The sequence below is a fragment of the Lepeophtheirus salmonis genome, chromosome 12, assembly GCF_016086655.4.
Source record: "Lepeophtheirus salmonis chromosome 12, UVic_Lsal_1.4, whole genome shotgun sequence".
NCBI lineage: Eukaryota > Metazoa > Arthropoda > Copepoda > Siphonostomatoida > Caligidae > Lepeophtheirus > Lepeophtheirus salmonis.
The window spans coordinates 3,955,699-3,981,175 of NC_052142.2; the positions used below are offsets into that span (position 1 = coordinate 3,955,699).

Genomic DNA, 25,477 nt, shown 5'->3' on the forward strand with positions numbered 1-25,477 from the left:
TGTTAAAAGTTTTATTTTTTGGAATACATAAACAATCCATCAACTTCGTTTTTTTCATTTAATAATACCTCAAGTTCTTCATTCATTACTTGATTTAATCTACATTTATATATTTTATTTTTTGCATTGGCTATTGTCATTTCAGGTATTATCATTATGAGTGATCACACTTACCAAACATTTATTGGGCCCCAAAACGTAGAAATACTATTTCTTAAGAAAAAAATAGGACCAAACTTGATTTAATTCGCGATTTTAAGAGAAAACTGAGGGAGTATAAGAAGAATTTCCCTTCAAAATAAACCGGAGATTCCGTTCTTAATTTTTCCACGATCAAAGCTAAAGTGAAGGATGTTGTAATTTTATTACTTTAAATCAAGGACTCTCAATTGATTCAATTAAATTACTTGTTAAAAGTTTTCATTCGAGAATATTTTCTCGAAGTATTCCAATTTTGGTATATTGAAGCTCTAAAATATCATCATTCTTTGGTTGTTAATTACATGCAATTTCGAAAATTGAGACATTTCATTTCAAATTTTAAAAAATGGTTGGGTATCTCTTGTCATACACATGAAAAAAATATTCAATGATCAAATATGGGCTTGAATTCTGATAATTGGAGGTTGGGAACGGAATCACTCTTTGTGAAGACAACTTTTAAGGAACTTGGGTTTATTGCAGTGAAAGACTTCAAGCAATTGCAATTTGGAAATTGAATTATTATTTTAAAAGTAACTTAATTGACTTTTCAAGCCAGTGGGAGGAAAATATAATATACATAACTACTTATGGAGACAATGGCAAGGGTACACCTGGGCCTTCTTATGATGGGACTTATAAGGAGGCTTTTTGTATTATGAACTCTGTATTGAATACAAATGTGTCTCCAACATGCAGGCATGTGTTTGGAATCTTTACAGGTATGAACAATTCAACTTATATTTCCCAAGTTTTGGGCTCTCTTTATTTACAAATTTCCATTTTACACAATTCAATTTATAACTATAAAAATATTGATTATGTAATTAAATTTGTTTATTTATTTAATTTTGCATGGTTATACATTGAATTGGGCCATCAAGGCGCTTCTGCTTCTTATCCTTCTCCAATAAATTTTGTAGAACTAACTCATCTGAGGAATCATTCAAATGGTCCTCATTGTCCGAATAATTCCACTGTATCTCTACAAAGCTCATTTGCTTCATCTCTTTTCAACGACAATTTAGACAAAAATTGCTATAGTAATTTATACATAAGGGGAATTTTTTTTTATTCAATCGCCAAACCACCTTTATCTCAAATTGAATTCATAGACCAAATAATTTTCCCTATTTTACATATTCAAATGGGTATTGTAAAAAAATTATTTTCTTTATTGCGTGAGAAGATTTCACCAACAATAACAGTGAATCTCAATTATTAATACAAAGTTTTATCGATTTTGATTAGAAAATTGCTCAATCTGAGATTTTACTTAATTTAGTAACAAAAAAAGAAGAAGATATTTTAACAAATGTTATGCCCATCATACAGAAAAGAGTTAAATATAGGAATATGATGTTTAATGAGAGTAATTCCAACAATAGTTATGGTATATGTAATTCTTGCAAGCTAACATTCAACTTATGTACATGTTTGTGTCATTCAGAAGTTTGTTGTATAAGATATTTAAATGTCTCCATTGATGTTTTGAAAAATTCTTGTAGTAACTGTATGAAAACATATCATTATAATTGCAGTGTAACATTAATTTCATCTTCTTCCGAAAAAACTTCGTCATCTCTTTTTATTCAATATTATGTTTAAAATAATAAATGGAAGATAATTTGAAAAAAAAAAGTATAAATATTTCAGTATATGTAGTTATTTGATTAAAAGTTTCAGTTCCATTATAGTTATTTTGTGAAACATTAGTGTAATGGTATCACGTTCCAGACTCAGGCTAGTTTTATTCATTAACATACCTAATTAAGTCTCTTATAAAATACAAAGAGAGTAGAGACGATAACGATGTTTTTCTTTAATACATACACAGACATCATTAGAAAACCAAAGCATATTTATCAGAACACTCCTTTATGAGAATATAATATACTGTTTTGTAGTAGAAGCCCCTTTCTCTGAACTTAAGTTCGTCTAACGATTCTGGGATTACTCTAAAGTCCTTATAATATCTATTCCGAGTTGAGTGCGATTCATGAGACTCAGAGTGGAAGTCTATAATAAAATGAGACGAATGGGACATCCCGGGTTGTATCCAACTTGATAAAAATATATGGAGACGATATTTATCACTTTATACACAAAAAATATCACTTCATTATTATGTAGTCATACCATAAAAGACAAATACTGACTGAAATGTCTGCTGCACTGCTCTGAGATCATATTATCTCCTCACTCACTTAATATACATACAAAGATCTATTCACCCACGAATCGACCTCCTACCATACACTCAATATATCATCCATGCCATGCCGCATAGATCTTCAAATGGGATAGGATAGACTTTACCATTTTAATTCCCAATGCTCCGAGTCCAATATGAGTCCAAGTCATGAAAAATCTGAGGCGTGAGAAAAAATAAGGGAAATACTAGGATGAAGTGATTTTTAGAAGTAAAATAAAAAATCTTCTAAAGAATCGACAACGGAACTACTCCTTTTCACCTCCATTGGTCTTGAGTAAAAAAAAAGATGTCCATTCCTCGAACTATTCCTTAATTAAGATAAAAGAAAAATAAACAAACACAACATTGGTTCGAATGGAAGAAGGGATAATCACATAATTATCCAGTGAACTATTGATTAACCAACAAAAATTAGCTAGTATATCGATAAATACAAAGCACCTGAAATTTAGGAGGGCTGGAATCTCCGTCCCAAGAAAGGAATTCCACTCTAGTCCTTATTAAGCCTGGTAGTTTTGGTCTGATGAATTTTTTGAAAGTGTTATTATTATTATTTTCTTTCTTCAAGAATAGTAAAGTAATGTATCGAATTAGCTCAATGGACAACGCAGTGAGCTCTTGAGCTCCATGAGCGTAGGTTCGTGTCCCGAAACCTGTTCTAACTCTTTCCTTTCCTTTCGGAACCACTACCATAGGAGAACACTAGTCTGATGGCTCGACACACGCCTCAATGACATCTAATTTTACGAGCTTTCCCAATTCTTGTTTTACTAGAGGTAGAAGTGGAGCAGTTAAAAAAGAGAGAGACTGGAAGATGAATTAAAGTAAAACTCTTGACTGGACATGAGGTTTAAATGTGAGATCTTTGTCATCATGATTGAAGATAATTCTTTTGGCGTTGAAGGACTAAAACATGTTGATGTATACGATATGGCTGTTCTTTTTGGTTTTAAACAACATGAAATAGCCGGAGCAAATCTAAAGTTAGGAATGAATCAAGTTGGATTCTACTTAAAGGTTCCTATTGATATAAGGGGGAGAATTGAAGACCTCAAGAAAACATACATATAGGGTTAAAAATATAGAAGGAAACTTTGTCAATGTTAAACTAAGATTAAAAGGAATTGACAAACTTAGTATTAATAAAAAAAAAAATGGGTCACAATCACAATGGTCAACACCATTAAAAGAGTGAATGAAATTAGAGCGGTTTTATGGTTCAAGCAATTTCGAGATGTGGTTGAGTATTCTCCAAAAAAGAATCTATTTAATGAAGAGGCTGAACTTAAATACAAAAATTATACGGATGTATGGAGAGATGGGGACTAAGTTGGTAAAGTTGTTGCAGATCCTGCTAATATACCACAGATAATTCCTTTGGATGGTTACTTAATGAAACTTAAATTTAAAGGCGCCAAGCTGCAGTGTCAAAACTGTTTTGGTCTTGGACATACAAAACGTGGTTGTAATAATGCGAGATTGAATATTCCGGAATATGCCAACATATTAAAGCAAACTATTGCTGAATTATTTTCTATTGATAGTAAAGAAAAGAACTCTCCGTCTAATCAATCTCTTATTTTAGAAGGAGAAGCTCTTCAAGAATCAAATATCTGTGGCACTGTTTATACGACAAAATCAAGTGAAATCTCATCAGCTATCGTCAAGGTAGTGGGATTGGCTGTTGAAACTTCTGATGAGGTCCTTCACAAGATTGAAGTAAAAAATATTATTGAAGATATTGATGTGGACCTTAATGGACAATCAAATCATGAAGATATGGAAAATTATAAAATAGCAACGTTCCTTCAGAACTTAATGAAGGTGATACTGATACCCTAGACTCCTACTCAGCAACACAGTTGAGATAGTGAGGGTATTGTGTGTTCAAACAGAGGACAAAGGGGTTAAGTCTTCTTCAAAAGACAAGAATTCCACTTCTAATAATTGAAAAACCAAAAAAACTGGTGCTTAATCGAGATCTTACCCCTACTTTCAAGGATAATCGTCTACAAATTCCAGTCTTTCCCCGCAGAAAGGTCCAAATTAAATTCCAAAGGGTTAGGTTTTATCTTCATATTTATTTTTAGTTTATCCATCAAGTATATATGATTTTATTACTCATTAATTTGGAAGATATCTAATGATTACAAGTGTAACGCTAAACAGCATTTTCCAATTATGTTGCATATAACTTGTCTTGTTCATTATATGGGCAGAATAGCAACGCTCTGTCTTGATATCTTTTAAAATAACAAACACTGTTAGCATTGAATTGAATATATTTTCTCAAATTCAGTTGGTCTAAAACAATGCACTACTAGACAATCACTTCAATTCAGTTAAAGAGTATATCAATGTTATGTATGGAAAAAATTATGCAATCTAAAAAATAAAATATGTTTTGAAAAATGATCCACTTTTATGAGCAATAATGTTTATTCAACACAATTTAAATCCAATCCAGCTAAATGATCGACATCGATATTGAGAATAATCAGACAAAGAAAAGGTTTATAATAACCCGATGGGCAGTCGAGGACAAAATTTTATCAAACTACTACAAACACGATTAGTTCATAATTATAACCCTTCTTTTCATCCAAAAATGGTTGCTAATTTATTTTTTACGCGACCACCACCTTACAATATACTTTTAGAAAAAAGAAGAAAACTTCAATATTCCAAAAGGAGTTTCAAGATGTTTTACATAATGGTTTTTTACTTTTAAGAACAATTACAAAAGATACTACAAACTTATATCGTACCTCAGAGATAGTTGAGACGGAATACAAAGAAAAAACCATGTTGGGAACTAACACATCAAAAAGACTTAAAAATTTTGTGCAAAAAGATCTATCAACTACTATAATCAAGAAAATTATTGAAAGTGGCCAAATAATCACTGACCAGCAAAAAATTTTTTAAATCTTCCACACACGCTTCCAAAGGCTTATTGGTGGTGATACAGTTAAGTATCTTCGATCTAATTTAGGAACGCATATAATTTTTATAGAATATCACATTAATGGTAATGAAGCTTCTGGACTCGTTGGTATGGGAGGAAGGATTTTTATCCATGTGTGATGAGGTAGTTCCCTACTTAGTCCAATTTGGAAAGTCCATGAAAATCTAATAAAATCCATGAAACTTCCAAAATCAGTTACTAAAAACAGGAAAGGGCGCTTGTCAATCTTCTAGCTATTAGCTATTGATTGAAAAAAAGGGAATTACATTTCATTCGGACTGTAGGTGATTATAGTATCTAATTCTGGGTTGGGTGTGTATAACCAAATCTTATACCAATCACACTTATTGGAATATTTCTTAATACTTTAAAAATTCCAAAAGTCTTAGATTCTTGTGTGAAAATACCTCGGTGCAAGTTAAATCCACTAAAGTAGTTTGAGTAATTCAAAAACCCGCCAATCATAATTACCGGGAATTAAGGATTAAATATAGAACTCACGATCAAAAAATGAGTTATGATCAGAGTGAAAAATAATCCTACCTACTGGTATGCTAAAAAAATAAAGGAACCAAAAATTAACGAAGTACCCCTAACAATTGAAGAATGTTTTGGAGAAGTGCAGCTTATCTGTTATGACTATAGTTGATAATATTGTAGAGAAAAACGCGTGCGAGGAGACAGGGGGGAGAAATACACATGGTATCATTGTTTAAAATACTGAAGTGATTATCACTGATAATCACATCAGTATTTATCAGTTGCCTGCTTTATTATGATTTTTGAGGGTGTAACGAAAGTATTTATTAGCAAAATGTTTAATAAAGATATAATACATATAATTGACTTAGACGATTTTTATCGGTTACAGTAGATTTGGAAATGTCACACTCCATGAAATAGTAATTTATTGTGAACCATATTCTCAGAAAAATAACTAATAAAACGACAAAATAAGAGTATTTCGAAATATATTTGAAGTTCCAAATTTAAAATAGAAGGCTTAAATTAAATATAATCTACATACTAAAAAATAAACCATCATACATTTAAGTTAAATATACAAAATTAAACAATTAGAATCATATAACTAATAATAACAATAAATTATAAATACAGAATATTGAAATAATAGATTGATCTAAATAATATCTTCTTGTTCTAACATCGGAATTCAGTTCAATATGTCATAACTTGAGGTTGCAAAATACAAGCCAGACGTGGAGTTTAATCAAAAAGATCATCACCTTTTTTCCTTATGTGCAAGTTGCATATACAATTGTGCACAGGATAGATATATTTCTACCGATGAGATTTTAATAATTATTAATAATAAAGTAAATCATAAAATAATGTTAAATTTCAATCCATATCTTCTTCCAATCTTAGTAAGAACAGCTTTTAGAATCCCACTTTCATTTATTTCATATTTATCTAAAAAAAGAAAAGTTAATCCATGCAGTCAAATTTAACTGATAAGACAATTCAGGCAACCATTCTTGACTTATTGTAGTTTTCTAACATAACATCGTAAAGATTTAGAGCAAAAGCTAATTATGTAGTAATCTCCGGCGATATTACGCCTTATTAAGAGCATCAAAAAAGATTTTTTTCTCCGCTATTTATGCTTATATAACAACATATCTACACAATTGGTAATTATAATGCTACACCCAATGCTGTGACAATTTAAGCAGTTGTTTTTGCCTTTTATGAGTTTTCTGAACACCATTTCTTGGAGCCTATCAACCATAGCTAAGCCTTAAGTGATAAAGAAGTAATATTTATTGACTATGTAATATTGGAAAACCTAATGATCATACCCAAGTCTTTAAGTGAAGAAACTAGTCTCAGACAAAGTAGTTGCGAACCATCCAAAGCTACTACCCCCGTTGTTGTGACCATTTAAGCAGTTTTTTTTACTATTTAATGAGTTGTGTATCATAATTCTTGATATGTTTAGCTAAAATAGAATCATATTTTAGGGTTAGATTTAAAAAAAGATTGAATACTTACTGTTAGATAATACAAAATTCAGAGTTTCATTTCGAAATTAGTAAATATTAAATACTTTTTACTGATAACTTGATCGTCATTTGGTGTGGACGACTCAAAACATTTTTATATGTATTTCTATAAATGACATCAGTAGCAACATCCTCCATTAATTTAATGATGGCTCCTCGGGAAGGGATAGGTTTACTCGTGTATTTCTCCATAAATTTTTTTGAACATAAGATGATTAGCAATTGATAAGGTTATATTACATGCAATAAGCATCTTTGTGAGAGCAGAGTTAAAGTCTGACTTGATGTATTCATCATTAACTTGATATTTTAGATGAATATCCATACTCTTGATATGAGATGAGGATAATGAGTGGCGTGTAATTCTAGACAGGGGACTAAAGGCACATTTATATCGACAAATCCGACAAACCATCTGTTTCTCATCCGGTAAGTATTTTCCAAATTCCTGGGCCTCCATTTTCAGAAATCCAGACAGAAGGCGACGTTATTTTAGGCATTTTATTCAGTTCTCTATCGACTATCACAATCTAATATTATATTAATATTGAATAATAAAGGCGGGAATGATGACGTTCTTGATTGATAGAAGAAGATGTATATTATTTAATCAATGATGCCATAAGTATTTCTTCTCTTCTGCTCGCACGCTTTTCTATTCTAACCAAAATTATCACCCTTAGTTATGACGTATACTGGATTAGCTGTACACAGCCCTGAGATGGGAGGAAGAAAGTAAATACAAATCCTACTCTTTATCTATTGTTAAACCATTACAAAAAATGACTTCGGAGTTGATCCTAAACTCTAGTCTTCGTCCAACAAGGCCTTTTTATATGATATGAACAAGATACATTCTCCTGTAATATCTCACTCCATACTTTATACTGGCGAAACATATGGACTCCATAAGTAAAGTAGTGTTGTCGAAGATTACAAAAGAACTTTAGTCAAGGTTATCCTCAATAAAACCTACATAGTACAATCAATATAAGAAACTAAATATTAAGATATAATAATATACTCATATCTACCAAAATTCATATTTCCCATAACTTATTTAGCATCTTTATTATAGACCCTCTTCATACTCGATAAATAATTATTATTACTCATTCTAAATGGTAAATACTAAATATAATTAAAGAAAAGAGTAAATATCCAATATTCAGAGCTTTATTTGAGTCCATCTTTTCAGTGTTTAAGTCAAGTCCAACTGATCATGCTTGGGGTCTTTCTAGTCCCGAGTTATCATGCTTCAAGTGAAGGGTGGAAGTGAGCACAACACAATCTATGATTGTGATAAGTTAATGATATATTTAATATCATATGTCAAATTCAGAAATGTATGCATACTTTCATGGACAAGGATCCCATCTTTATCTAGTTCTTTACAATAGTACAGTCCTCTTCATGGCCCTTGATGAAGAAATAGACAGTACATAAATATCAATTATTCTTCGCAACGGACCATAGTACTAGGACCATCAAAATACTTTAAAAACTACGTATTGAAGTTTGAACGTTGTGATTGGATGTGAGGAGGTTGAATAATATATTCTAGAAATCTATTAGGAGTCCCAGCATGATCCTATGAATGATGATGATTGTTATAACTTGTAGGATTCATTCCATAGTTGAGCTTGAAGTAGGGAAAGTAAGAGATCCTTGAAAAGGGAGTTAGGGGCCCAAGCAATTTGCTTATGGTTATTGTTTACGTAAATTTGAATTGTGAAAAATAAGAGATAAGGTGATGATGATGGATGATTGTCGATGGATGGGAAGGTGTAGGAGGGAGTAGTAATGGACGATGAAGAAGAGGAGGAACCATTTCTAGTCAATATTAAAGATTTATTATGATGCCATTTGTTATCCAAAGCATCATAAATTATTTGTATTTGTCTCCCATCCATCACTAATCATCCCAGTGCTGACTGCTCACTGCCAAGCCCTCTATCTACAGCCCTAAACAAAAAACTACTAACTAGTGTACATACATAAACCGTGTTATGTCACTAAATATCCCTTTTTAAAGTGGGAATGAAATATACGGGAATGAATTTGCTGGAAATGAAATAACTAGGAATGCAAAGACAAGGGATGAATTTGCTTGGATGAATTTATCGGTCACGGTACCATAGAGGGTATGACTTAACATCATATATTTATATACACAAATAATTTCAAATTGAAAATAAAATGAATCAATATGTAAATGAATAAACCAAACATATGAAATAAATTTTTAATTAAGCACAAAAATTATTTAAATTAAATCTATTTGATTTTAGGAACTTATTCCTGACGTAAGTCATTCTTTCGAATACAACTTCATATGAGAGTTGGCCAGAAGATATCGAAGTCACGATTGACTGTCGCACCGTCTTGTAGGTACATCGTGAACAATTACTCGATAACCGACCTTTAAGATTGTAGGTGTAGATCTTTGGATGACCGGGAAATTTCTTCGAGTGCGTCTTCCGATCATGACCTACGAAGGTGAATAGGTGTTATCCTTCTTTGCCAAGCGTTTTACTCTTTCTCGAATAATGCCAAGTTTTCTCTGAATATATGAAGTATTTATTTAGACTAATTTACCACAGCCTCAACATGACCATTACTTTAAGATGGTCAGGTGAAGAGGTTTCATGTATAATTGAATTATCTTAGCAGAAACTGGCGAATTTATGAAGAAACTGGGGTCCATTTTCGAGGTGCATATAGATTAGATTTCGAAAGTAGAAAAACACTCAGTAATAACATTTATGATGTCTTTTGTTTTTGTTGAATGTAATTTCTCAACGAAAAGGACGTCGTAAAAGCTGTCAACCATTACTTAATATTCCTTTCCTCCGTAGTTGAAAAGATTCCTAAGTATAATGTATGTAATACCAATGGAAATATTGGTGTGACAGTTGCTTTGTTTACATGTATATGTATGCATGTACGTAACTTGCAAGTGAATATTTCTCTTAATTACGAAAATATTTGTATATACGATATCCTTTGTAGTAGTATGCCTTCCGTCCATCACAGACCCTTTCCGTACATACCCGTTCTTTTTATCATTATAAAAAGATAACAACAAGTCTTTAGGTGGGTATCATTGGAGACTAATTACTAAAGATGTTTAAAATGCTATCCACCGATACGCTAAAAAAATCAACAACGAAAATTAACGTGGTAATCCTGACAATTTGAAGAATGTTTTGGAGAAGAGCAGCTCAACTGTCATGAAGTTTTATTAAATTAGGTGTTAGCAGCAATGAGTGGGTTGAGAAGGAAATAAACACAAATTCTACTCCGTAAATGACATAGTTAAAGATTTGAACCTGGTTTCACTGCCAAAAGTGTGAAAAAAATATTTAGGGTATAAAATAAACATTGAACATTGTTTAATAAGTCTTTTCTAGGGTAAAAATGTCTGTAGATTATGAATTATATGTTTTAATCTTATTCTTTGTGTTGTTTAAACAAGAAATTTGAATTTCTGAGCAATTTTCACAAAAATGACAGTTTTTGTGTTACACAAATTTTGAAATCCCAATTTTGTAGACCTCTGAATCTAAAATGTACATCTAAAAAAACTATTATTTTGTTGAAATGATAGACAGTAGCCAGGAATTTTAAATAAAACTGTTTATTCAGTTGTTTCTTCCATAACTTTTGTGCAATGGCCATTTAAAAAATCGAAAATTCACACTTCTAGATAAATTCCTGGCTTTAAGTAGCTTTATCTACTGATAAAAAAGGACTATAGGCTTAATTTGCCATCATTTTAATGGAAATGTAATAAGTTTGAAATTGATACCAAATTCATACTACTTCTTCTACAGAAAAATTAAAAAACAAATAAGAATATTAGGCCTACTCCCTAATTTTATTTACGTGTGAAAAAAATACCGTTGGTCATTAAAATGAATGTTACAGTAAGCTGTAATATTTCCCTTTTTTTTACGATGTACACATTTAAAATGTTATGCAAAATTACGCATTACAAGAGGGCTCAACCAAAATATGGAATGAGCGATATTCGTGAAAATTTAATCGATTATGCCCAGGATATACTCCTTTATGAAAATGATACCCAATTTGAGTATAACTACGTAATCCTTCTGGACATGAACTATTTTTTCGCCAAAATAGTCATATTTTGGAAAGCGTCATATTGCACAATCATATGACCAACAGCTACTTGTTATATACTAAATAAAGGTCCAATTTGTCACAGAACAACTACACGTTCTTAAAACTACTGGTCTTTGACTAATTGATTTATTGATAGAACTTGGAAATGCTGAAGGGATACTTTTATTTCCGTCAGATTAGACATATCTTTACAAAAATGAGTTTCTGACTTCAAAATTCACATTCCACTGAACCAGTTCCAATAAAGAAGGGAAATGACAGGCCTAGTTGTAAGAAATTAGCAGCCCAAGTCAAGGAAGTGACCCTTGCATAAATAGTCCAATTAGTCATGTTTCCTTTTAATCTTTTCAGCTAGCTTGTTGATGTTATTGCATGTTCTTTTAGAATACTGATCGACAGTTCTAAGGCTGGATTATAGTTGAGTGATTCATCAGGATCTAAGGTAATCAGAGTACACACGATTGAACTTCCCCCATAAATTGCTATTCTTTAACAATAATTAACCAAGGTCTTTATTACTTTACAAGCTTCATTCTGTCTGGAAAATCTGTCTAAAAACCCTTGTCCAGTTGATCTTTCGAACACATATTTGATTATTTTTGCCCAAACATCTCCTCTATCCATGGGGTTTTAGCAAAGTAAGGTTTTAGGTAGTCATTTGAAAAAAAAACTGTAGTTTAACTCTCCAGACAAAGGTATTACCTGAGACAATCTTTTTTTCTTGCTTGTATATTTGGAAAATGGTGTATATCTCAAAAGGAAGCCAATTTTAGGAACGAAAAGTTACTCCCAGATTTGGAGTTTTTCTAAATTTATAATATTCAACGAAGTATATATGTTGACTTCATACGACACTTTATCTACCATTTTTTTGTAATTATCATTAATGACATGTTCTTGGGATATCGAAGAGACTACAACGACAAGGAGAGCGCTTGTTTTTTTTTTTTAGAAAGGTGACAAATTCTGTTTTAACTATGTTCATTTTCAAGCCTCATGCTCCTTCGAATTCGGCAATCTCATCCATAAAGTTTTTTAATGAGATTTCTTCTCACTTTGCAATCATATTGTAAAAATTGTAAGATAATCTGGATATAAAAGAGTCTTAAATGATGTATCATTAACTTTTTGACTTTTCACGAGATATTTTGAATCAATTACGCAGTAAAGATAGTTAATGGCAATGAGAAACAACGAAAAAGTGAGAGGATCACCCTGTTTGCATTCCCCTTCTACTAAAATCTTTCCTTTTGTATTTGGTACATGAAGTCTAGAGAGAGAGTCTAAAGTCGATGCGTTAAGAAGAATTATTGTTACTTTTCAATGTTCTGAAGGAAGTGACTATGCCCAGGAATTGAGATATGTGCTTGTAGAACAGAATATCTTTATATTTGAATTTAAAACTCCAGACAATTTTCTCATGTAATACAAGCTTCTCCTCTATTTTGGTTTTGATATATTGTTGAAATGTTCAGTTATAAAAGTTATTTTTCTTTGAAAAACATTTTCTTTATTTTCTATGGTATTTAGAATTGTTATAAACTGTTTAAGCTTTGATTCAACTATCTAAAGAATCTGTTCTTTCAAATTTTAATATTCGTGTCAAAAATAATTGCTACATTTCTACTCCGTTCCTAATCTTTTCTGTAATAATCACAACTTCCCAACTAATGTTGTATAACAAAGAATGGTTACAATATTAATCTATTATCTTACTCAGTTCTTATCAAGGTTATATTACTTAGTAAATGTTGAAATTTGAAGAAAATGATCCAGTCCTTGATGGTTTGTGTCCTAAAACGGCATTGCTTTTAATAAATGCATGTAAAGAGTTGACGATAGGGATCTTTGATATTACAATATATAATTACCAGGTCCTCTAAATATTGAAATCATAGGAGACCCTTAATTTCAAAATTGTAATTTCCATGTATCGCAAATATGAATATTTGGCCTCAGACTGACGGGAACCTAAATATACTTTTAATCATTTTATTATGAATTTTTTATTATTAATAAAAAAAGAATGTAAGGAATCGAACTAAATTTAGACGAGTCCGAGTCCTAAGAAAATATAGCGAATCCGCAAGTCCACGTGTCCAACTCCACAGCCCTGCTATATACAGTGCACCCTGTGACTGTTTTTAGACATTCACACTTACATACAGATAAACTTTTCTTTATTAATAAGATTATATCAGAACAACCCAAGATTGAATTCATTTTCTAAACTAAAATCCAAGATGATACTTTAAAAACCCTAGCCCTGGTACACACATGATAAATATAGTAACTCATATTAAGAGTAATTTAAAAAACCTTATTTTCCAGAGCTAAACTAGAAGGGACTTGGTATATACCCATTTTCAATTAATGAAATGTCTGGGCATAGAAAAATGTGTCTACCTATTTTTTCAAGGTTAACCAAGGTATATTTTACCAGAAAAAAACTAAGTTTAGTGATTAGAATAGGAAAATAGGCTGTTCTCCTTCTTGTTTTTGTTTTACGTAGCTCAATGGACAACGTGCTCGTTAGAAGTGATTCTCTTAAACTCAACGTGGATAGGTTCATGTTGCGGTCGTTCTTAGAAAAGTAACTATACCGGGAGTATTATATTTATTTCCCAACCAATTTTAATGTTAATATCTCGATGTTGTGCATTTTTTTAAATATATATTTCATTCCAATGTAACTGAACTTTAACAATAAAATAAACAAAATAAGTAAAATATGGGCAACATTGATAGAGGCGTTCGCACTTCCTTGTTGGGATAAGATTCTTCTTTTGAATTTTTTATGTCAGGTGTTATTTTGAAAATTAAAAATCTTTGTAAAATTGGTATTTCTATTAAAAAGCAAAGCTCTTCGTTAAAATAATTAATAGACAGCAGGTAAAATACAATATGGTTCTTCGGTGCATCTATGGACTTTATTTTACCGTCCATTTTACATAACATGATTTTTTTTTTAAATTTGAATCAAAAGATTTTTAGCAATAGCCATCCTTCTGCCTCGTTTGAGAGGTCCAAAAAATAAGCCAATGACTTTTTTTACAAGTCCCAGCTCCCGAAATCTTTGTCCCGAGTCTTGTAATTTTTTTTTTTTTTTTTTTGGCACAATCCATAAAAATATGGTTTTGTTTGTCCACTTTTCTGCATTTGAAATTGTATAAATTTTCGTCATGCAATTATCCGATAAAATAATAACACAATAAATTCATCCTGTGGATATGAGTTTGTAAATTTCTCAACAATCGATCCCCAACACTTTTTGAAGAAGCAGAGGTTTATAATCTTTTCTTCTCCCTCCTTTTCCATCTAGACGGTACAATGCATTTAAAAAAAAGAGCACAACTAATTTTAAATTCGTAAAAGCTTCTTCCAGTATTTATTTGAAATTTGGCTTTTTGTATTGCTGGAGGTACGTTTAAGTTAAAAGATATTTGTATTTGTTTATTAATGGGGTTGTTAATCTTATTAAATAATTTATTTACTATTAGAACCCTCGTCTATGTGACTTTTTTTGATTTAAGATGGCCATGTATCAACATAGCTGTCTTTATGACGGAGTTTAATTGCATCATCCATTCCCAAATCCTCCATCAAAAACTGCAATACATCCCTTCATTTTAGGAAGTATTCTCTTTGATATTTGAGGGAATCAGAGATTTTATAAAAAAAATAAATATATAATCCCCCACAATTCTTATTTTACATTCCCAAATTGAATGAAGATATTTTAGATTTCTTCAAAAAATTATACACTGTTTTCATTTGGGCCATAAATGTTTGCTACAATAGTTTTTCGTTCGTGGAGTATAACCTCAACTATGTCAAATGAGCTATACTCGAAACTTTTATGATAAAGTCTTCTTTTGTGTCTGTCATTCCATTTTCTAATCATAGTCCACGTCTCTATTTTATCATTAATACAATTTATATAGTGTATGAATTCTTTTGGTCTCCAGCCTTCAAATATATTTTTTGATCCGGGAGACAAAAATATCTTCATTTCTGCTTCTATGGTAATCAATGTACAGTCATATCGTCTATGATAATTTCTGAGATATTTTACATTCTAGAGGAAGAGACACAAAAATTGTTTTTTTTTATTTGAGCTGTTAAGATCTCTTGGTTTAGTTTTGGTATATTTCTTTTAGATTTTCTGTCATATATCTATGCTCGACAGTTATCATATCTAAATTCAAGTTTATGAGAAAAATATACTGATGAAGTTTTTCCTGATTACAGGTTACTTTTTCCCTTCTTTCTCTTTTTATCCTCTCTCCCAGGACTCCTCAAAAGTATATTATGTAGACAATCAATCTTATTTGGGGTTTTTTTGGGAGCGTAAGATTTGTTTCTTAGTACCATTGACCAGTCTTTTGTCAAACTCTTCCTTGTTCTGAATCTTTATCGGCAGTGCTGAATATTATATGTGTCCCTTGTGCGTTAAAAAAAAGAAACCGGAAATTAACGTGGTAACCCTCACAATTTGAAGAATACTTAAGAGTAGAGCTGCTTTGCTGTCACGACATTTTATTGGATTCACTGTGAGCAGCCCTAAGAGAGTTAAAAAGAAAGAAAACACAAAACCTACTCTGTATATAGAAAGGAAGAAGTAAGAACATAACCATAGACAAAAATTACTCTGATAAATATCCTCAATTCAAATATGAGTCCAACAAGGACTAACACTTATAACTCCAAAACAAATCTTCAGTGTTACTCTGCTTATTTTATAAGTTCACACAAGTTTTCAATCCGACTTCGTGTCCATCAATGGTGTATAGGTAAGAACGGTTTCTCTATTGTATGTTTTAGTATTAAATATTAATTAAGCATTAAAACATTATCTTATTTTGTCTTCATCAAGGATCTAAAGGATTGTCAAATAAGATGAAAACGACCCAGTGTGGATCATTGGTGTTTTGTCCTATAATGGTAATGCTGTGAATTAATGAATGGAGAGAGTAGATCGTTTGGATCAAGAAACTGCTGTTTATCTATCAAATCTGAAGTCATCGACACGTTTTTGTTATACAATTTGCATTGATATAATTAATAACGTAGATGATGTAGTTATGCAGAGGATATCCTTAGATTCATTTCATTAGTGTTAAACATCCTAGTACCCTTGTCAATGGGATGCAGGATACCATAGATTTGGTTCTGAAATGGGGGTAACATATGGCTTCACCTTTATTCCATCAAAATCAAGTGCTATTCTTTTCTCAAAAGTGTATAAATTAAGATCAAAATACTTTCCAGAATTATATACGGATGGCAAAGTTATGAAATAAGCAACAGAAATGAAGTACCCAGGTATGTTGTTTGATCAAGAACTCACTTGGAGCAAACACATGAGAGAAAAAGCTGCTACATCTTCCCATAGATGGAACATGGCAAAGGCAGTCATAGGGCAAAAGTGGGGGTTAACTTCAGATAAAGTTATCTGGCTCAACGAAATCATGATCAGACCGATTATCTCCCATAGATGTCTTGTATAGGGGCACACTGTTTTGGCAATGAAAGATTGAATAAGGAAAATAATCACCACTCGGAGAGAAAATCTCTTAGGTATGGCTCATACGCTGTGATCAACACCAAAAACAGGAATAGAAGCAGTGTTGGGAATCACTCCACTCGATCTGTACATAAAAGTACCAGCAACGAAGTCTAGATGGATAACAAGACATTTTGTCTGGGGCACCTGGGATGGCCTCGGTGATCTTCCAAGGCGTCATGGACATAGTTTTCTTTCTAATAAAATACATGATCAAGTTTAATTGAATAAAGTAAGTGACTATATCACCGGCAATCGTATCTGTGTCGACAACTGTCAAGATGGACACCGTGATACAATTATATATACAGACGAATCCAAAGATGAGAAAGGCAACACAGGTACGGGATGGGTTATCACTCGAGGTGACATGTCAATTTATCAATCATCAACATCATTAAATAAAAAAGCATCGGTCTTCCAAGTATAAATAATGGCATCACAAAATTAGTGGTGGGTCTTCTTAACCAAGACAAGCCATCAAAAAACGTAATAATTCGATCGGTTTCTCAAACGACAACTGCTGCTATTCTAAATCCGTTTACAAAAAGTGATATAGTTGAGAAGTGAAAAAAAAATTGAAAATTGGAAAATGTGAAATAAACATATATCTCGATTGGTGGAAGGTCATTCAAATATTTAAGGAAACGAATTCGCATACTACCTTACAAAGAGTTGTACTGAAAGTGAAAATCGTTTTTGTGTTGGAGCGCCCACTAGCTACATAAAGAAGGTGGTGGGTGACTTCTTCTTCGAAGTTTGGTGTAACATTAACAGAGAAGGTCAAATAATGAAAGATACACATCACATGTTGAAGAACCCAAAACGAAAGAGTGTCAAATTTTCGTGTCAAAGCATGAACTTACTTGTTTAAGCCAACACAGGTTATGGAACATTTTTGACCCATCTGAGCAAATGAAAAAATACAAGTCCAATATTTACATGGAAGAACTACAAATCACAGACAACCTTATTAAAAGATGTCCATCACTCCCATATAAGAGATACCAAACCATTCATGAAAAGGATGAAGATCTTCGTATTTTTAAATTTATGAGATGTAAAAAAATGAAACAAATTATTTATAATAACTATAAAATTAAGTAGGACTTAAGATAAATTTCTGTTTTAGTAGCGCATATACCCCTTTGTATGTTCGTTTTCTTTGTCGTATGTATTTGTAGTTTTGTAATGTATGCATATTTGTCCTATTTTATAATCTATGTACTATGGTAAACAGCAATAAATTCTTAACTAACTTTCATTTATCATTAATAATATAAGAGTTAGTTGCCGTATCGTAAAATTGTTAATAATAATAATTTAGTTCTTCTTAACTGCAAGATTGTTATTGCCAAGAATCGGATTCAATATTATACAGTACCCCAAAGATCATTTCTTTTGTTATCGTTGAGACGAACAAAAATATAAACACAATATTGAAATTTTTATTAATGTCACATATTTAACCAAGTTTCATATGAACATAAATGAAATTATTTACTGTATTAGTTCAAAATAGATATTTATCTTATGTTAATTTGATATTTTGTAATTTTCCTTTACATACTAATTACAAAATAAATTATAAAATATTTCCATATAATGGACTAATAAGAAACTTATCATTGTGCTAACAAGTCCAATATTAGTTATTTTTTCATGGAAGAAAGTATGATTTGTTTAATATAAAAATAAAAGTAAAATAAATTAATATTATTTTATTTCAAAATTACTTAATATTTATAAAAGGTTTTTCAATAGGGACACTCACATTTTACGTTGATAGGTTTGGAAAACGACGTCATATTTGTTATTGTTTCTTTAACAGCTACGCTCAGAAGTAATTGTAGTTTTATCATGGAGCAGTACACACTCGAGGAACGCTTGCAAATGATTAAAATTTTTTACAAAAGTTGGGTGTCTTTGATCCAAACTTTAAGAGCGTTAACACCAATTTATGGTCAACGTAATCGACCTGCAAAATCAACAATTCAACGTTTGGTGAAAAAATTTGAATCCACATAATAGCTTTCTAAATGTTAAATAAATTGATTAAATATTATTTAATCGCTGATAATTTATGTAAATATATATGTAGTTACTACGAGGATTCTAGATTTTTGGTATGCCGTCTTTTTAATTATGAACTATTACCCTGAAGATGTTCATAGTGGAGCAACACTGTAAAACCCACATTCACGAAATGAGTTTGGAACTGTATACAAGTCATATAATTAATTAAAATTCTGAACATTCCAATTTTATTACAGATATAACCAAAATGCATATCTCTTGCAATATTCCACTCGATATCGTTGATCATCCAAATATTGTTAAGTTCATGGAAGTTTACGCTGGAAAAGTAATTCCCTCTCGCTTCTCCATTTAAAAAAACTTCAGTAGAAGTATATATTTCTTGCATTCGACGAAACTACAGACACTCGACAGCGGTCCATAACTGCACGGTTGGTTGTTCTTTTTTGATTTTTTTTGTATCGTCCTTATCTCATTAATTTGGAAGGTATCTAATGATTACAAGTGTTACTGTAAAAAGTATCAGCAACGTTCTTGTCTCCAATTTCAGAAAAAAAAGACAGAAGGTTTTCAATACCAATTAAATATAAGCAGCTGAAAACGCTAAACAGCATTTTCCAATTATGTTGTATATAACTTGTCTTGTTCATTATATGGGTAGAATAGCAACGCTCTGTCTTGATATCTTTTAAAATAACAAACACTGTTAGCATTGAATTGAATATATTTTCTTAAATTCAGATGGTCTAAAACAATGCACAACTAGACAATCACTTCAATTCAGTTAAAGAGTATATTAATGTTATGTATGGAAACAATTATACAATCTAAAAATTAAAATATGTTTTGAAAAATGATCCACTTTTATGAGCAATAATGTTTATTCAACACAATTTAAATCCAATCCAGGTAAAAAATAGAGCTTTGAAAAAGAAGTCATTGCTACTCCCAAGTGTAACCATCGTAGAAAATTTTCGCCATAATATTATACTTCAATCATTCAAAAATAATATCCGTAGGCGATAGAGATACATCAAATTTAGAGAAGTTGCACCAGGAACTATCAATCACGATATCGAGTTTTTAAAATTCAAAAACACTTCTATCGTTAAATTTGATTCCAAGAGGGATTTCAGCTTGATGTCGTACATAAATGTACCAAAAAAAAATTCAACCTCTCAAAGGCTCACATCAAAAATAATACTTCTATGATTTATGATATAATTTAACTTTCTTCCTAAATCAATGTTCCATTTTGTCACCATAGTACCTTTGACGTGCCTCCGTCAAACAGGACCTTTTCTGTGTATCTATAAACGACGTCAACTGAAAACTATCTCAGAATCACATTTGACAATAGGAGTGTTTTTTTATTTAAAGAAATAGTTATCGTGATTGATATTGCAGATACCGTTGACTTGGTGATGGAGAAGCGAGAAGGAATTACTTTACCAGTGTAAATTTCCATGAACTTAACAAAATCTAGATGATTAACGATATCGACTGGAATATTGCAAGAGATAAGCATTTTGGTTCTATCTGTAATAACATTGGAATGTTCAGAATTGGAATTAGTTATATGACTTGTATACAGTTCCAAATTCTTTTCATGAATATAGGTTTTACGGTGTTGTTTTATTTTGCACATCTTAAACACTATTACTCCCTAATTACAAAGACTAAATGCCAAAAATCTAAAATTTTTGTCCTTGCTCCATATATTTTTACCACCATTAATAGCAATCCATGATTTTAAACTATTTCTATTATTCAATTTATTTTTATAACTAGTTGGTATTTACAGGTCATTTATTTATATATGATTAATGATTATGAATTTCAATGTTTTCTCCTTAAGAATGTAGAAATAATTATGACAATTTCTAGTATTATAAGGATTACCAACTGCACAAACCCGCTCCTGCTTTTTAGGACATATAATATACGGCTCTGTTTATCGGTATCGTCTTCTTCCAACCTCCCAAGATTCTCATATAACAACCTGGTATCATCTATCTCTTCGCTTATCGTCTACAAATACCCCTCCATTTTGTATAGTGCTTAGACATTTACTTTGAAGTATTTGACTTCTGTCAGTTTGAGTTTCATAACTCAGTGATGAAGCAACAACTTCTTCTGATAAAACTCCATCTACCAATAGATTTGTCCTATCATGCTCGTCCTTTTGACTAAATTCATGAGGGTGAACATCTTCCTCGGTTTCTTGAGCTACTTCTTCAAATAAAGTTTGATATTGATAATTTACAACCTTCTAGTGTTGAGTGTCAATTCCTTGGATTCGCACATAAATTGTAGTTTTTGAAAATATTTACTTGGGGAAGTCCTTTGCATTCCATTTTTCCTCTCTATACATTCAATATTCGTGCAATAAAAACATATTTATCAATAAGACAACGCCTAACTACACCAATTCTTCTCCAACCAGAATGAATTGAGTAAGGTATATCGAAGTCTTCAATTTTATAACAATAATAATTAACTTAACTGCCTCTTTTAATATTTTTTTGGGAATACTCCATCATAATCTTCCGATCTTAGTGTTTGGTTTTTTCTGACAACTTCTTCACCAACTTTACTTCCTCTCAGTTAGTGATCCTGGCTGCATTTTGAATTATATAAGTTATTTTTTCAATCCTATTGATGAGCTCATAATTTTTCACTCTGGTAACCAGCCCCTTTAATTTTTTCCCTATCAAAGCATTTGCTCTTCAGGCAGTTTTCTTTGTTGTCATTTCATTCAGAGAGAAAAACACTAATATCCAGATTGCGTTGATTGATTTTAAAATCAGTGGAAGAATTACTGGACAGAAGGTCCTTGATTTGGTTCCTGGTAGGGTACTTCTAACTATTATTACCTTAATGCCCTTACCATACCTTGGGAAGAATGCATCTAATAAAATTATACAAGTGTTTCAACTGTGAGTTCCTTCAAATGGAACACTATATGAAATTTTGCACATTCATCAATAATCGTAAGTAAATATGTCGGATCACTGACATTGTACATCGGATGCACCAAAAACTTATAGAATAATAACAGTATGTCATTCATGGCCGTATAAATTTGTCCCATTTTCTCTTATGTACATTGCTTCGTTTCCTTTGAACAATCATATACTCTACACCTTTAATTTCATACTATATATATATATCTAGTTTTGGCTAATATAAATTTAGTTTGGTTAGCATACTATTCCTTGTCATCTCAGGATATGCTGATAAAGGATGCAAATGTACAGTTGCAATAACCATACGTATGACGTTTTCAGGAACACGTAATATATGGTTTTCTTTATCTCTCATATACACTTTACCATCAATTATACATACTTAATTATATATTTTAAGATAATTTTTCATATGTTGAGGCAGTTTACCTCGTTCTTGTATACAAATTATCTTAACTTCTTGGTTTTAATGAACTCACACCTGATATAACTTATACGTTTATCGTTGCACCGTTTATAAATATATATTTATTTTTGTAACCCTATTTGTTAAATCATCTTTAATTTCAGAGTCGGATCTTGGATAACACTAATTTATTTTGAGACTCCAATGACTTAATGATTGAGAACCGAGAGAAATTACTTTTTCAGAGTAAAGTTTTATGAACCTAACAAAATTTGAATGATTCATGATATGGAGTGGAATATTGCAGGAAACAGGCATCTTGGTCATATCCAGTGTTTTTTAACTAATTTTGTGGGAAGGGGACCACAAACTCCCCAAAAAGTTCCTGACTCCAAAGAAAAAAAAAATTATATATATAAATAATTATTTGAAGGTGTTGAAAATTTTTGGGGCTAAGCCCCCTCCCACAAAATCATGAAAGATAGCAAAACCCCTGGTATTATAAGTAGTAAAATTGCTAAAATACACACATGGTACAAAAAACGTCTAATTACTTTTGTTCGTGTTTTATTAGTAAGTTATACATTCAACTATTCTTAACCATCTTTGGGTATCGAAAGAGGCTTGAATCATCAAATTGTATTTCGGCCAACCAGAAAAAAGCTTCTAACTAGAGTTGAAAAATAACATCTTCCCTTTGCGGAAGAAGCTTATGAAAATTTTCTTATCCATGGATATGCAAAGAAAATTCTTGCAGAATCTCTAGAAAATACAAATACCCCCAACTTATGAGCTTAGTAGCCTTCCTGTACTCAAAACTTAATAGGTCTACAAAAAAATGCAAAATTGTAATTATTGCATCAATGCCTATTCAGAAAATTAAAAGTGCACTTTAAATAACCTCTTATTATCAGGACGTAACATGCTACCTCAAATCACGGAGTTAATACTCCAATCAAAATTACATAAGTATATTGCTACAATAGATTTAACTAAAATATTTTTATCAGTACGATTAAAGAATAAATTAGACGTGGATATGTTTGAATTTATCTGGAGTGACTCAGATAAATCTCCTATAATGTTTCGATTTGCGTGAATCCCATTTGGATGTGTTTGTAGTACATATATCACAAGCTATTGTTTTCAAGAAACAGCTATGAAAGGGATTAATTTTTTTCAAAAGTCTAACACAAGTATTAACAAAAATATACATGAAAGATATACTCATTGGTCTGATTTGGAGCAGGAGATAATATATCTAATACAAGAAATCCACTGAATTATGGATAGCGGATAATTCAAAGGTCATAAAATTACAGCCAATTACACAAATTCGATTGAAAAATAGACAGTAGACTCATCAGAGGTTGTATCCATATTAAGTCTTAAACGCTATCAAAGAAAGAAATCAATATAAATTTGAACTAGATAAAAAATTTAAGCAATTTCATTGCAATACAACACAAATTACTTGGAGAGACTAGCAAATCACGTATTTTATACTCAAAGTTATGTTTCACCTTTCATAATGAAATTTAAACAAACAATACCTATACTATGATAACATGAAATACCTTTTGGGATGAGAACCTATTAAACAAAGACAATAAAGTGGTATAAAGGGAAACTCATTCCAGATCTAGTCGCACAAGAGGCTGTACAACTTTTTAAAGATTGGATCGAAAAAATATCAAAACTCAAGGAACTCACGTTTCCAAGATGGGCAAGGTTCCAATAGCCATAGCATTGCCATATTCGGAGATACGAATAAAAAGGGGTTGGAAGTTGCAGCTTATATAGTCTTTCACAAATATTTTAACATCCCAGGTAGCATTCTCTACGACATCCATAATGCCCAAAAATCTGCGCAAACGTACAAAAATTGAAGATGCACTTACTAACACAGGAGCGAAATTATGAATTCTTAAATACATATAAAGGAACAATCACAAGCAAAACTGTCCTTTACTTTACCAATTCTTTATTAAACCTACTACGAATACATAGAGGTAAAGGCCATTGTAAATTGTGGGAAGAATGGCGGATTGTAAAAATTCTTGACAATATTCAGGAGTAGTCGGTTCGTTTTTGTCCTGGAATCTAAAATCCTGTAGACTAACAAAATAAGTTTTCTCTCAAGATGAGCTTAAGGAAAAGGAAAGTCTTAGATTAAAAGGAACAGATTTTCTCCTTGAATTCCATTGAGAAGTAGCCTAAACAACTCTTGTCAAGTCTCTATGAAAAATATAATAGCATTATTCAAGAACATAAGATAGACATAGATATATATTTCAGTCAAATAACTGCAGAAAAAATACATGATATCGAAATGATAAGAGTACAAATATATTCAACCGAAGTTCATGCTGAAATACAAGCTGAAGAACAATTACCGTTCATACAGATATTAATATCAGAATCCTGTATTTGGAATAAAATTATCAATACATTAATAAGATTTAAGCAGTTCGCTTTAAAGATGAAAGAATAAAGACAGGTAAGAGTTCAAAAGCTAATTTCAAAAGGTTCCATAACCGTGTCAGAAGTTGAATGGGTTGAACTTACTTTCATCGAAAGAGCTCAAGAAGAACATTTACGCAAAAAAATATATATTATTAAGAAGGAAAGACTTGATAGTAAAAATAAATTACATAAAAATTCATCTTTGAGACATTTACCAGTATTCTGAGATGAACAGAAAAATGTTATACAGCTAGAAGGTCGTCTTCATTGGGCTTCTTTCTTATCTCATGAATTTAAAAAAACCCATTTATAAGTCCAAAAAGTCTCATTACAGAAAGGAAAATAGTATACTTACATCAATCCAGACTTCGTTTTGGTCAAAAACAAACATTTAACTTATTACGGCAAAAATATTGACTTATAGTTAACTTAGCCTTTGTTAAGTCAGTCTGGAGGTCGTGCAAAACACCTCG

General features: G+C 31.3%; 1 long non-coding RNA gene across 1 annotated transcript; it reads right to left on the reverse strand.

Moving 5' to 3' along the window:
- Positions 1 to 6,338: 6,338 nt before the first annotated feature.
- On the reverse strand, positions 6,339 to 9,349 carry LOC139906827 (uncharacterized). The gene is made up of 2 exons (XR_011782811.1): positions 7,208 to 9,349; positions 6,339 to 7,145 (listed from the first exon to the last, which is right to left on the reverse strand). It is a non-coding gene; the product is annotated as an uncharacterized lncRNA (long non-coding RNA).
- Between the last annotated feature and the right edge of the window lie 16,128 nt (positions 9,350 to 25,477).